The sequence below is a fragment of the Meleagris gallopavo genome, chromosome 7, assembly GCF_000146605.3.
Source record: "Meleagris gallopavo isolate NT-WF06-2002-E0010 breed Aviagen turkey brand Nicholas breeding stock chromosome 7, Turkey_5.1, whole genome shotgun sequence".
NCBI lineage: Eukaryota > Metazoa > Chordata > Aves > Galliformes > Phasianidae > Meleagris > Meleagris gallopavo.
In genome coordinates, this window is record NC_015017.2 from 21,231,648 (window position 1) to 21,244,306 (window position 12,659).

The window sequence follows — 12,659 nt, forward strand, 5'->3', positions numbered from 1 at the left end:
AGCTCCCTTTCCACTAGCTTAATTCATGCCCTGAATTCTCATCCTGCTATTTTCAGATATAACTTTCCCCCTTAAGACATTTCTGGGATTTTGTTTCCCATTAATGGCCAGACACTTTTTAAAATATATATATTTCTGTGCCACAATTATGCTCCAGCAGAGTCTTTTGAGCATCTCATCCAATTTATATAATTGTCTATAAATACTGACAGCCCTATGTAGAAACAATTGTTAGTCTTGTAAAGTACTGCAGATATTCAACATGAATAACACAGAAATCACACAAGCTTCAGAAAAGCTAACTCACTTTGTGTATTCTCATGTGTTCCACATTTAAAGAGCAGAACACAAGGACCTTCCCCTACTCTTCAGGAGGAAGTTTGTTTTTCCTTTATCTTTGGCTGCACCCTGGGCACAGAACGAAAGGAATAAAAAGCAGCAGAAATTCACAGCAGTAGAAAAGTCCACTGTGCACACAGATTACCAATTTTTCTTCTCCTTTATGCTCCTTGGTTCTTTAATGTGAAGAAAGGAGAAAAATTGCATGTGTTCCCACAAGAGAAAAAGTAATGCATGACATACCCCTGCAGCTAGTATCTGAGCATTACAAACAGAAGTTGTATGACTTTCCAGTGACTACAAACATTGCATTACTAACTCCAAGTTTCATTTCAGAATCATCAAATCCTTGAGAAATAACTCAACTTGCTAATAAAATAAACCTCTGCACTCCATTTACTACTGTCTTTGGAATAATACTCAATAATGAATCATCACCTGGTGATAACAACAATTCCATTTTTATATACATGCTTAGAACCATAACATCTGAAATCTACAACAAGTACATGATGCCATTTGAAGCCTCACCATCAGTGGATTCCACAGCTCCAATAATCGAATGGTATTTTCTCTTTCAGATGGAAACACAACTCTCAGAGGTGACTGCTGATAAGGGTCTCTCAAAAGTAATTTATATTCATTATAAGACTGTTGCACAGGCAGTGGCTATAAACAGTAATAAAATCTCATTTTTCATTCAATTTCCATCTGCTTATTTCTAGGACATGTAATGAAGACTAGCAAGAAAAGATCTATTTAATTTTTTTGGAGAAAAAAATGTAGATTTTGGAATTGCTTAACACTCTGTTTAGAATCAGAATTTAAATACTTCTGAGGGTGTAGGAAGGAAGGGATAGAGAAATTGAGAAATATGCGGTCAGAGAAACATAGAGATAAGTTGCTGTTTCAGTATGCTGGGGCCTGGCTCTTGGATGTCATTTGTGACAACCCAAGTGTGTTTCCACTCTCAATCTTTGTCCTACTGAATCTCTTCTACCTTTCACGGTAACCAAAACATCCATTAAGAAAGAAAGATAAGGCGCTCAGAAATGGTCCCACCTGTCTTCTCCTCCACAACATGGAAAAGCAATTCTGGGCCCAAGAACACTTCCACTAGCTGTAAATTGAACTGACTCCATATAATAGAGTTGGAGTTGTTCTTAAGCAGCTCCACATTTACTGTGGGTTCTGTCACTTCCATCCCCAAGTCACAGCCAATGAAGTCTGTTGCCAGAAAAACTGCAATCTTCTCTAGAAGGACAACAGAAGCTCTACAGCTGAAGGTGTGGGTGGGGATCACTGTTGCTTTGCTCACACTGTGCCCACAGATTACTCAAGGGGAGGTTTCAGCCTCTGGCAGGCTACTAACCACCCTTCAGCACTGTGTTACTGGAGGACTGGAGCACTACTGTTCCCACGGCTGCCACAGGAACACATGCTTCTTACAGCTCACAGCTCCAAGATGCCACCTACACAAGGATTCTTCAGAAAAAAGAAAAAAAAGGGCATCCCTGACTTTCCAGTGCTGTGTGGGCTGACTGCTGATGACTCTATCCAGTGTGACAAGGGACAGTTGGTGGCACATGGCACTACTGCAAATGCTCACACAGGAACACTCCTGTGGCCAGGTAACAGCTTGCTCTCACAGCAGCACGTACACATGGAGCTGCAGAGGCAGCTCCCGCTGTACCCTCTGCAAACCACGAGCTGAGAGAATCTGAACTGTTCATGTATGATTTACATCAATCTGCTTCTTCTTGGGAATGCAACTATTGTCATTATTGTTAAGTATGCACATGGAACTAACACCCAACATCTCTCTCTCTAAATGAAGCTGGCACATAATTATGGCTACGTAAGTTAAGGCGCTCAAAGCTTGATCTCACCTTTCAATTTGCATTCCCAGCTCTTATCCACACAATTTTTCCATAACTTATGCCACAAAGGAGCAAGTTCAGCACCGGTAACTTTCCTAGGCATTACATGAGATTCAGCCAGTGATAAGCATTTCTCACAACACAACTGAGTTCTGCATGCAGTTTTCTGTGCCAATCCTGAACAGAAAAGCTCTCCACTACTGCTCTCCTGCTCTCAGAAAGGTCAGGCTAGCTCAGCCCTCTAAGTCAGCCCAAACACACGGTCACTCAGCAAGAGTGAAGTCTTTGGCCCGAGTTACAGATGCTGTCAAATAAACCCCCTACATATACAAGACCTATCAGCGATACAGTTATTTTTTCTATTCCAGATTCCACAACCTCTCCTGCAAGTTACACAAGACAAGTGTATACATTTACAGACACCATCCCTGTAGAAAAAGGTTGTCCTTCAGTGATCTCAAAAGTTAGCTACTCTAAGACCATCAGCTGTTGGGTAACACATTCACTGTTTACCCATAATCTCACTCTGCCTGGCTTTTCTTTGGCTAAGTAGGGTGGCTTTTAGCTGTAAATACCACAGAAATGAATTAAGAGTTCTGACAGTTATGTTCATCTGTTCATTAAAGAACTATCATCTTTAGACAATTTTTTCTTCTAAAATACAAAAATGACATTCTCTCAGCTAGAGAGACAATGTGCTTCAACAGTAGCACTTCTAATTTCTCTCCTAATCAGTCCTTACTTGAAAAACAATAAGCTACTGAAATAATATTTCATCTGTGACTTGGCTTTAGAAAAAAATGCCTTTATACATTATATATTCAAGATCATGTTATGAACTGTCCTGTACGTCCCCACAGAAAAATAAAGTTTAAGTAAAATACTTGAGAGAGTGGAGTGTTTTAGACTCCTTATATGAGAGGAGTACAAAATAATATAACAGCATACTTCACAAGCAAAGAACATATAAAATCATTGCAGACTACTATATACATAAATATATGCTGCAACACATTTTTTATGATTTCTTTACATGCAATTTTTTAATGAAATCATAGAATCATAAAATCATTTGAGTTGGTACAGACGCCTAAAGGTCACCTAGTCCAACTCCCCTGCAATGAACAGGGACACCACAGCTAGATCAGGTTGCTCAGAGTCTGGTCCAGCCTGACTTTGAATGTTTCTAACACTACCTCCTCTGGGCAAGCTGTTCCTGTGCCTCACCACCTGAATTGTGAAAAATAGTCCTTCCTTATATTCAGTATAAGTCTCCCATCTTTTGGTTTGAAACTGTTTTCCCTAGTCCTATTACAACAGACCCCGCTAAAGAGTTTTTCCCCTTCTTTCTTATAGACTCCCTTTAGTTACTGAAAGACTGAAATTATTTGGAATCAAAACAAGCTAGGGAAAAAAAGATTAAAAAAAAAAATTGGAATCCTAACTAGCATTCACTTTCTAATTTATACAGGCTTCTTTTGCTGCTGACGTTTTTACCTAAAACTTCTTTCCCAACTGGCAAAAAGCATAACTGGCTTTAAGCCAGCTATAACTCATCTACTTGACCAACAGGGTGTGATTAAGCTGATGTTTGTTTATGGCAATATTTGCCAAGTGTCTTGATTTGGAACATATAAAACTTGCCTTAGATGTGTGACTTTCCACATCGAAGGAGTGACACTACACCAGTGCTGGAGGGCTCAGCCTTATAATTAATCAACTCTTTCAAAGAAATTGGTATTCTTTGGGTTTTTTTGCAAGTTCAATATCTATCAGTTCTCTTTTAAGAAAAACATGTAAGTGTATTAAGTAGATTTAGATTTTTGTGCTCTTTCCATGCAGATTAAGTAGTACTATGCTAAATCCAGCTAGCATGAAAATATGACTCAGATACTAGAAACAATAGAGTCTAACCAGAAAAAGAAACCTGTGTAGATAATCAGTTTGAAGAGCAATTGGATTCTGAGAAATAATCCTTAGAAGCAAACTTTTGAAGGTAAAAAATAACTTCCTCAGGAAACTATAGGAATCTTTAGCTTCCAATGATTAAGCATACTCAAGAAAATGTACTAGTAAAACGGACCACCCCAGAACAAGAAAGGCAAGGAAAATGGTTTAAGTACTCCATTGGCTTTTATCTTTATCCCTCCATTTCTGATCTCTGTCAAGCTATATAGCTAAAGACTGTGCTGTAAAGACAGTTTCCTTACATGCTCTCACAGAACTTTGTAAGAGTACTGGGCTTCTCCTGGTTGCGTCTTTGTCGAAACCAACGCTGAATGCTGCGTACATCCCAGTCCAGCTGCTTGGAAAGGCCCTCCAGCCTCTTCTCATCCGGATGCTATACAACAGAGATGGATAAAAATTATTTTCCTCAATTATAGTAACTTTAAGTTTAAAGCTGGTTTAACTTCCTTCCAATGACTTACAGACCATCTGTAAGACGTATGGATTCATAGAAATAAAATGCCCATGACAGAAATCTCTGCTGACATATCCACATCAAAATATGCTTACAGGAACTATTATTAATATAGAAGGTTGACATGCGCTGTAATATTGCATGTGGGTTCTTACTGAAGAATTTACAGAGGGTAGCAGAATGAAAACTTGCATGAAATTTGGAAAATAGGGATAAGCAGGGATAAAGTGATATATACTTTTGGAGCAGTGGAGATTACAAACGCTCCCTTGCCTTCCATATGCTTTGTCTGTTCCGTCTTCTGTCCTGTTGACAGTTACAGGAGTGAAGATTGTTTGACTGACATGGAAAGAAGAGGATATAACCCATGTTTTTCACATGATAATGTTAAAGAATGAGGTCATTAAAGTGACAAATTCAGATGGAATATCACCTTGGAAACAGGGAGAGAGGTTTTTTTTTCCTGTAAAACTAGCTACACAGAGTTTTTCTCCAAAGTAGCAAACATGAAACTTGACTTCCATTTGAATTGTAATGGCTCTGCAAACCAAGGCAGGGGCAAGACAAATAAAATAGGTCTGTCCTTGATTACTCTACAGAAAAGAGTAGTACAGGCCATGTTTCAGTTTTCTAACTTTTCCCTCCAGGTTCAAAGGACACAAATCACAATGCAAACAGCTACGAGACTAGAAAACCACCAGCAGCCTGCACTCAAGCAGTTGCCCTGGAAGTTTAAAATTTCATAGAAAACACAGTAAGGCATCTCATACATCTAGTTATTTATTCAATTAAAAAAAAAAAAACATTTTGTGGAAAATTTCTAAAAAGGAAAAAAGGGAGGAAGCAAAATAAAAAGGTAAGTGGCTATATGGCACCTGGGAAGTACTTCTGTAACTTTTTTTTTTTTTTAATTAAAGCTCACAAAGATGCACAACTGCTCAAGCTGGTATATCAACAATTGCAATGTTCGCATGTTCTGATTTTAGCTGTAAAAATGCAGCACAGCAGTTCGCGTCATTTTGTTCAGATATATTTTACCGTGCCATATCCTACTTTATTACGTAAATACTGTACCTTTGTAATGGCTGTGAAAACTTTTTCCAGGATAGCATTAGGTTGAGCTTTCTGTGGTCCATTGGCTTGGACTTTAAGGCCTAAGGCACATGGTTTAGCAACGAACCTATAAGAAACAGAAGAGTGAAAAAAGAAAGTAAGTGAAACCCTTCAGTTATCTATTTCTTTACTGTTATCAATCAGTAATATGTGATAAATGTGCAAATATTGTAAATCTGCAAAAACAAACAAACAAACAAAAAAAAACAACCCAAAACAGTTGTTAGCCTGATAGCTTAAAAGCAAGTTCACATAAGTGATTGCATGATAAAGTAAGTAACAAGACTTTGAAGGATGAAGCGAACTCTACCACAGAGTGCATGACAGAGGATTTTCTTTCACCTTGGGGAAAACAAAAAACACACAAAGAAAGCATGTGAGAAATGCCTCCCAGACAAGCACCACTGCAAAAAGAGCAGGGCAGCTTGCAGAAACAAGGAGAATGTAGTGTTCTCCTCCTTCAAACAGGGCCTTTTTCAGATTAATTTCCAGAGCAGCTATTGCCTTACGACTTGTTTTGCACAGAGGAAATTCAAACAAATTTCTTAGAGGCAATTAGCATGAAGCTACCCAGTCAATATAATTTTCTGAACCATAAAGTTCAAATGACATAGAGCCCATTCCGCAAAGATTTTGCTCACAAAATATATCTCCCCAGTTCTTCTGCTATAGCATGAAGCTGTTGCAGATCCAAACACCAATCCATAAAATCATCCAGCTTCTAAATGTCTATATTGGAGACACCCAGTTTATAGAGACTTAATTACAAAATTTACAAAGCTCAACATTACATTTAACAAGAAAACCATTTGCAATTATGAGTCCCATTCTTGAACCCCTATAAGAACTACAAAGTATTTGTATTTAGAAATAGTAGAGGAATCAGAAACATCATTTCAACAGCACAAAAGATGGCAACCATGGCATCACAGCAAAACAAGTGCAGATATACTCAATCTAACAATTTCTTTGAAAAGAAAGGGGAAGATACTCTCAGAGAAACATGTCAGTATTTATCCATATCCTTTGCTCACAAGCAGAGAGTACTGTAAGACTGTGAGACTATAAAAAGTCTCCTAGTTTGAAAAATATAAAGGAAAACTTGAATTGGAATAATTCAGGATGCTACTTAAATAAATCATATTGAAATACTATATGTCTGCTTATGTATAAATTCCTCAGGCACATCATTTTGTTCTATATTTCTGTAGTGCCACAATCCAAACAGTTGAAATAGAACTCTAGGGTAAAATAAGGTTTGCTGACTTGTAACAAGTGGTGGTGGCTGCAGTGGTAACTGAAGTGAGAACTGGATCCCACTGTCTTCTGAAATCATCAGATTCCTAAACACCCTTGTATTCAGAAATTCCTGATTTCATTCTAAAGACTCCACTTTAAGACTCCATTTGCCACATAGAAAAAAAACAAAAACAAGTAGTTCAGAAGTAGGTCTACATTTATACACCTGAATATGACCACAAGCTCTTTAAAACTATGATATTCTTACACATTCAAGCACCATTGTATGCGCTGTTCTGAACTAAAATTGCTGCCTCTGCACACCTAAGACAACAGAGCTGATTAAAAAGAAACTTCAGCTCTGCACTTGTACATAAACACAGAATTTATGTAATAGCTAAATAAGAAACATGAAGATTGCGTCCCGTGTACTTTAATATACTTTTATTAAAATCAAAGGGACAGTTTTTGTCTAAAACAAAAGAGCCAGCAAGAACTGTGCTTTCTAGTTCAATGTGACAAAATCAAATCAGTGCTGGCCATTGTTACCAGATAACCACAAAAGTGCAGCTGAAGAAGCTAATGAAATGCAGTTTGATATCAGAAATTTACTTTTTAATTTTCATTTTTAATTCCTCCAGCCATGTAATAGTTACCAAGATTCCCAGTCTTTCTATGTCCATGCTTTGTACAAAAAAACAAAACAAAACAAAACATCTTATAAAACAAGAAACAAGTTTAAGATGGACTGTAAAGAGAACACCACTCAGTGTTCAAGCTAATTTCACAAAGCTCTACAAGGAAATATGTATTAGTAGAGATAAGGCAGAGAAGTGATGTAGGTGGAATAAAAATAGGTAAAGACAACTTCATTAGCTTCATGTATTCAATAAGGAATCCAATTTTGACTGTCAATATCAATGTCAACAAACATTCACTAAATAAGTACAAATAAGGGTTTACAAATTATTTCAGATGGATTTTGTGGGCACTTGAAAAGTCAGTCTCCTCTGAAATGAGCTGGTGTAGAAAAGTGTGCACATCTCTGTGTAAAAAAAAAATGCCTCTCAACTCTTCTATAGTGAGAGAAGTGAGAGAAATGTGAGGTAACAGAACTCCAATAGAAAAGTAGTTCCCTAAAGATGGTAATTTAAAAGGAAAAAAAGTTTTAAATTTGCTCCAGTCAAAAGCAGGTAAGAGTTCCCACAAGAAAAACTCTCCTGGAAGCAATTTCAACAAGCTTCACACTAAGCTGATCTTCATTTGAATCTAAATCCAGCTGCTGGATTTGCTTAAATGCCATTCTTAAAACATTCCTGGCTATTGAAATAAACATAGGACAAAGACTGATAGAATGAGATCTTTTAGTTTTCCTGTGAAAACTTATTTTCAAACTTTGCAATATTAATAGTTTCATTTTAACCCTGAAAAACAAGTTAGAATCCAATCAATAGAATCTCTAATTTTCTATCATTATCATAATTCTCACTAATCGTTTTCTATAACTATTCAAGTTAGTTCATAACAAAACAAAACAAAAGCAGTGTTCGATATGTGCAGAAACTGAGTGTTTTGCCAAATGTTGTCCTCCTTAAAAGCATTATTCATTTTTTCCATTTCTGCATTACTGTGGTCTTCAATTCCCTAAGCAGAAATCCATGGGACATTAACTGCAATACCTTATGCAATAAAAAGGGAAGAAGTATTGTGGAAGAGCAAGAAGAGCAGAACTGAACAATGCCTGCTTTCCTCTTCACACATAAATCCAAGAAAACACCTCAGCAATCTCTCTCTTTCAATTTATTGCAGTAAAGCTGAATTGAAAGCCAATATTCAATTACGCAGAAAATAAAAGGAAAAGCATTCTTTGCCAAATGCAGTCCCATCTATTCTGAATCTACAGATGAAATAACACAAATAAAGGAATTAAACTCAGAATTTAAGAACCTTTCAAAGGCAGTCTCCTCATCCATTGTTTAAACCCATATTTAAAAGCAAACCAAACCCAAAAAAGCCAAAGAGAACCATTCAGATAACACAGGTTACTACAGAGTACCCAGGCAGAAAATGCTCAGCCCGTGCTGTTGCAATATGACAGGCATTTGTAAGCACCATGTAGCTCCCGAAGGCAGCCACTGGTTTCCATTTTGGATTGTGCCTGTATTTCTCAACTCAGGTATTCTCAGCAGTGACAGCAAGGCCTCATGATCCATGTAAAATATATGTAAATTTGATCATGTACCACACTGGTTTTTTCCATTTGTCTCTTTAGCAAATGTCCTTTTTACCAGCTGCTGTTATGACAGATGAACAAGTGGACAAACTGGAGGAAAAAAGACAACCAGAACACAGACCTGTTGGAGTGTGCCCACAGAAGGGCCACAAAAACAATGCACAGAATGGCACGCCTCTCCTACAAGTATGCTGAGAGACCTGGGGCTCTTCAACCTGGAGAAGAGAAGGTTCTGAGTTGACCTGAGAGTGGCTCCTTTCAGATACTGGAAGAACTACAAGGAAGAAGGGGACAGACCCTTTAGCAGGGTCTGTGGTGACAGAAAAAGGGGAAATGGTTTCAAGCTTAGAGAGATTTAGGTTAGACATAAAAAAAAATCCTATACAGTGAGGGTGGTGAGGCGCTGGAATGGGTTGCCCAGTGATGTCGTTGATGCACCATCCCTAGAGACAAGGCTGGATAAGGACCCTTCAGCTCTGCACCTACAGGTGCACCTACACTCTGCACCTACTCTGCACCTACAGGTGCAGAGCTGAAGTTTCTTTTTAATCAGCTCTGTTTTAGGTGTGCAGAGGCAGCAATTTTAGTTCAGAACAGTGCATACAATGGTGCTTGAATGTGTAAGAATATCATAGTTTTAAATTTCAAGGCGAGGCTGGATAAAAACCCTGGGCAGCCTGATCTAGCTGTGGTGCCCCTGTTCACTGCAGGGGAGTTGGACTACATAACCTTCAGTGCTCCCTTCCAACTTTAAGTATTCTATGATTCTAAAAAGCCAAACATTGAACGAACTTTGCTCTGGTGGAGGAAGTTTCAGCTACTGCTTGCAGTAGTTAAAGTGGGCACAATACTGTGTAAGGAAAGGTCAGAAATTCCACCCATCCTTCAGTCCCAGATAAAATGAAAGCCCAAACATTCACACTCTTCAGAAACTGTTCTCAGCACTCCACACAAGAGTGCAATTTCTCACATTCAAAAAGTCGCAGCTCAGTAATACGCTGGTTCCACCCTCTGCACCCTTCACATCCTGTGAAAACTTGAGAAATATGAATGAGCCAGATTCTTGATAAACACAAATCTTCCTGGACACACGAACTGGAAACAACGTGAGCATCATAAATCAAATAACCTCAATAAAAGAGTAAGGGAAATGCCTCCAATGATTCACAGTTGTTTCTATGCTCCTTTACTGCATATTTCAGCCTTACTAATTAATTACCACAACCCTTTTAGCTCACTGCTGTTCATCTTGACAAATTATGTCATTTTAAACTCAAAATTAACCAGACATTTTAGAGTTGGCCTTTATAACACTATAACACAATGGAAAGCACAGCAATGACAGCAAAGTAGCAAAGTCCTAGGGTGCAGCAAGTGAGGATTTGTTCAAATGTAACAGCCATGGGCACAGAAATAAAGGAAAGGAACTGCTTACGTTCACAAGGCCTCAGCTAAGCAGGGTTCTCCAGAAACATACCCTTACCTCCACTGCCAACCCTTAAGTGAGGTCTGGGAAAGGGTGGAGCTCAGCAGTATTATATGCACCTGAGCATCCCTGGGTTGGCCCTGCCTTCCCAACAGGTGCTCAATCACTGGTTCAGGCTGTGACTTAGCGTTTCTGCTATGGCCTTCATTATCATTTGAGGCTGATATTTATCAGCACCAACAAAGTTTGCATTACACAGATAGTTTTTAAAAGCATCACAGGAAGTAGTAAATTTTTTTTTAGTGACTCTGCATTTTACTACAAATCAGAGTCCTACTGTTATGTGCAATGCTTGCCCCAAATCCTGCCAAACCAGCATACAGTAAAACTGTAGACACCTGGGGCAAGTGCTCCCACTCCACGCAGCTCTATGGCAAGTTTCATGCCACAAACTTGATTCAAACTCTCTTCAACTTAAATAAAACATGAGTACATCTAGACAATTAACTCAACTATTACTAGATTTTGGAGGTAATTCAATAACACCAATGGACACATTGATATGATGGAGGTGCGGGAGCGGAAGCAGGAGTATTCCTGGGTCAAAAATAAAGTATAGAGACACATCTTTGAGTTCTAGGGATAGTCTGCATTTATAGTTGGCAAACCTAAATTATAAACCAGCTCTTGTGAGACCCCATCTGGAGTACTGTATGCAGACTTGGGGCCCCCAGCAGAAGAAAAAGAAGGAGCTCTTGGTACGAGTCTAGAGGAGGGCCACTAAGATGATCAGAGGGCTGGAGCACTTCTTCTATGAGGAAAGGTTGAGGGAACTGGGCTTGTTTAGCTTAGAGAAGAGAAGGCTCCAGGGAGACCTTATTGTGGCCTTCCAGTACTTGAAGGGAGAGTACAAACAGGAGGGGGAAAGACGTTTACAAGGGTGGATAGTGATAAGACGAGAGGGAATGGTCTTAAACTGAGACAGAGGAGGTTTAGGTTAGATATTAGGAGGAAGTTTTTCACACAGAGGGTGGTGACACACTGGAACAGGTTGCCCAAGGAGGTTGTGGATGCCCCATCCCTGGAGGCATTCAAGGCCAGGCTGGATGTGGCTCTGGGCAGCCTGATCTAGTGGTTGGCGACCCTACACACAGCAGGGGGATTGTAACTAGATGATAATTGTGGTCCTTTTCAACACAGGCCATTCTGTGATTCTATGATTGTTAGGAACTGAACTGGAAGAAGTCTTACAAGACAACACACCCAGGAATAACTGCCAAGAAAATAATCTTAGAACTTTTTTTAGTTGATAAACTCCTCCTGTCAGATGACAAAGCTGCCCTTTTACTTACGGGCAATATATTTTGAATGCTGCTGTATACATTAAAGTTTCTGAAAGCTGTTCAATTTTTAAATTTAAATCTTTCAAGCTAACTGCACACCAAGACAAGTGGCTTGTCTGCTTTACAACCTTGAAACCTCTCCATGGACTGAAAGCAAAAAATGAATTCATTTCCATTTCAAACTTAATACTGTCATTTCTCAGGTTTGCATTAGCTCTCTTGTTTCTCCCGAGTCTTGTTAAAGCAGTGACGACTTCTGCCTAGATGTAACAAATTTAATGACTCTGGAAAATCTTCACACAGGTTACAAAACACTTTTCCCCTGACATGTTTCAAGCACAGAAAGCACGCTTCTTCCCTCACTTGAACAGTTTTATTTTGTGGCCAGCTTCACTACGGAAGCCCACAAGCAGATTTTAATCAGTACCAGTCAGAAAAGCAAAGCTAGCATTGGCCACGGTTGGAAGGGACCTCAAGGATCACAAATCTCCACCCCCCCCTGCCACATGCAGGGCCACCAACCTCCACATTTAATACTAGACCAGGCTGCCCAGGGCTCCATCCAATCTGGCCTCGAACACCTCTGGGGATGAGGCATCCACAACCTCTCTGGGCAGCCTGTTCCAGCACCTCACCACTCTCTCTGTAAAGAACTTCCCCGACA

General features: G+C 39.1%; 1 long non-coding RNA gene across 1 annotated transcript; it reads right to left on the reverse strand.

The window, feature by feature from the left end:
- Nucleotides 1-4,313: 4,313 nt before the first annotated feature.
- On the reverse strand, nt 4,314-10,753 carry LOC109368685. The gene is made up of 3 exons (XR_002116951.1): nt 10,662-10,753; nt 5,716-5,821; nt 4,314-4,560 (listed from the first exon to the last, which is right to left on the reverse strand). It is a non-coding gene; the product is annotated as an uncharacterized LOC109368685 (long non-coding RNA).
- Nucleotides 10,754-12,659: the final 1,906 nt, after the last annotated feature.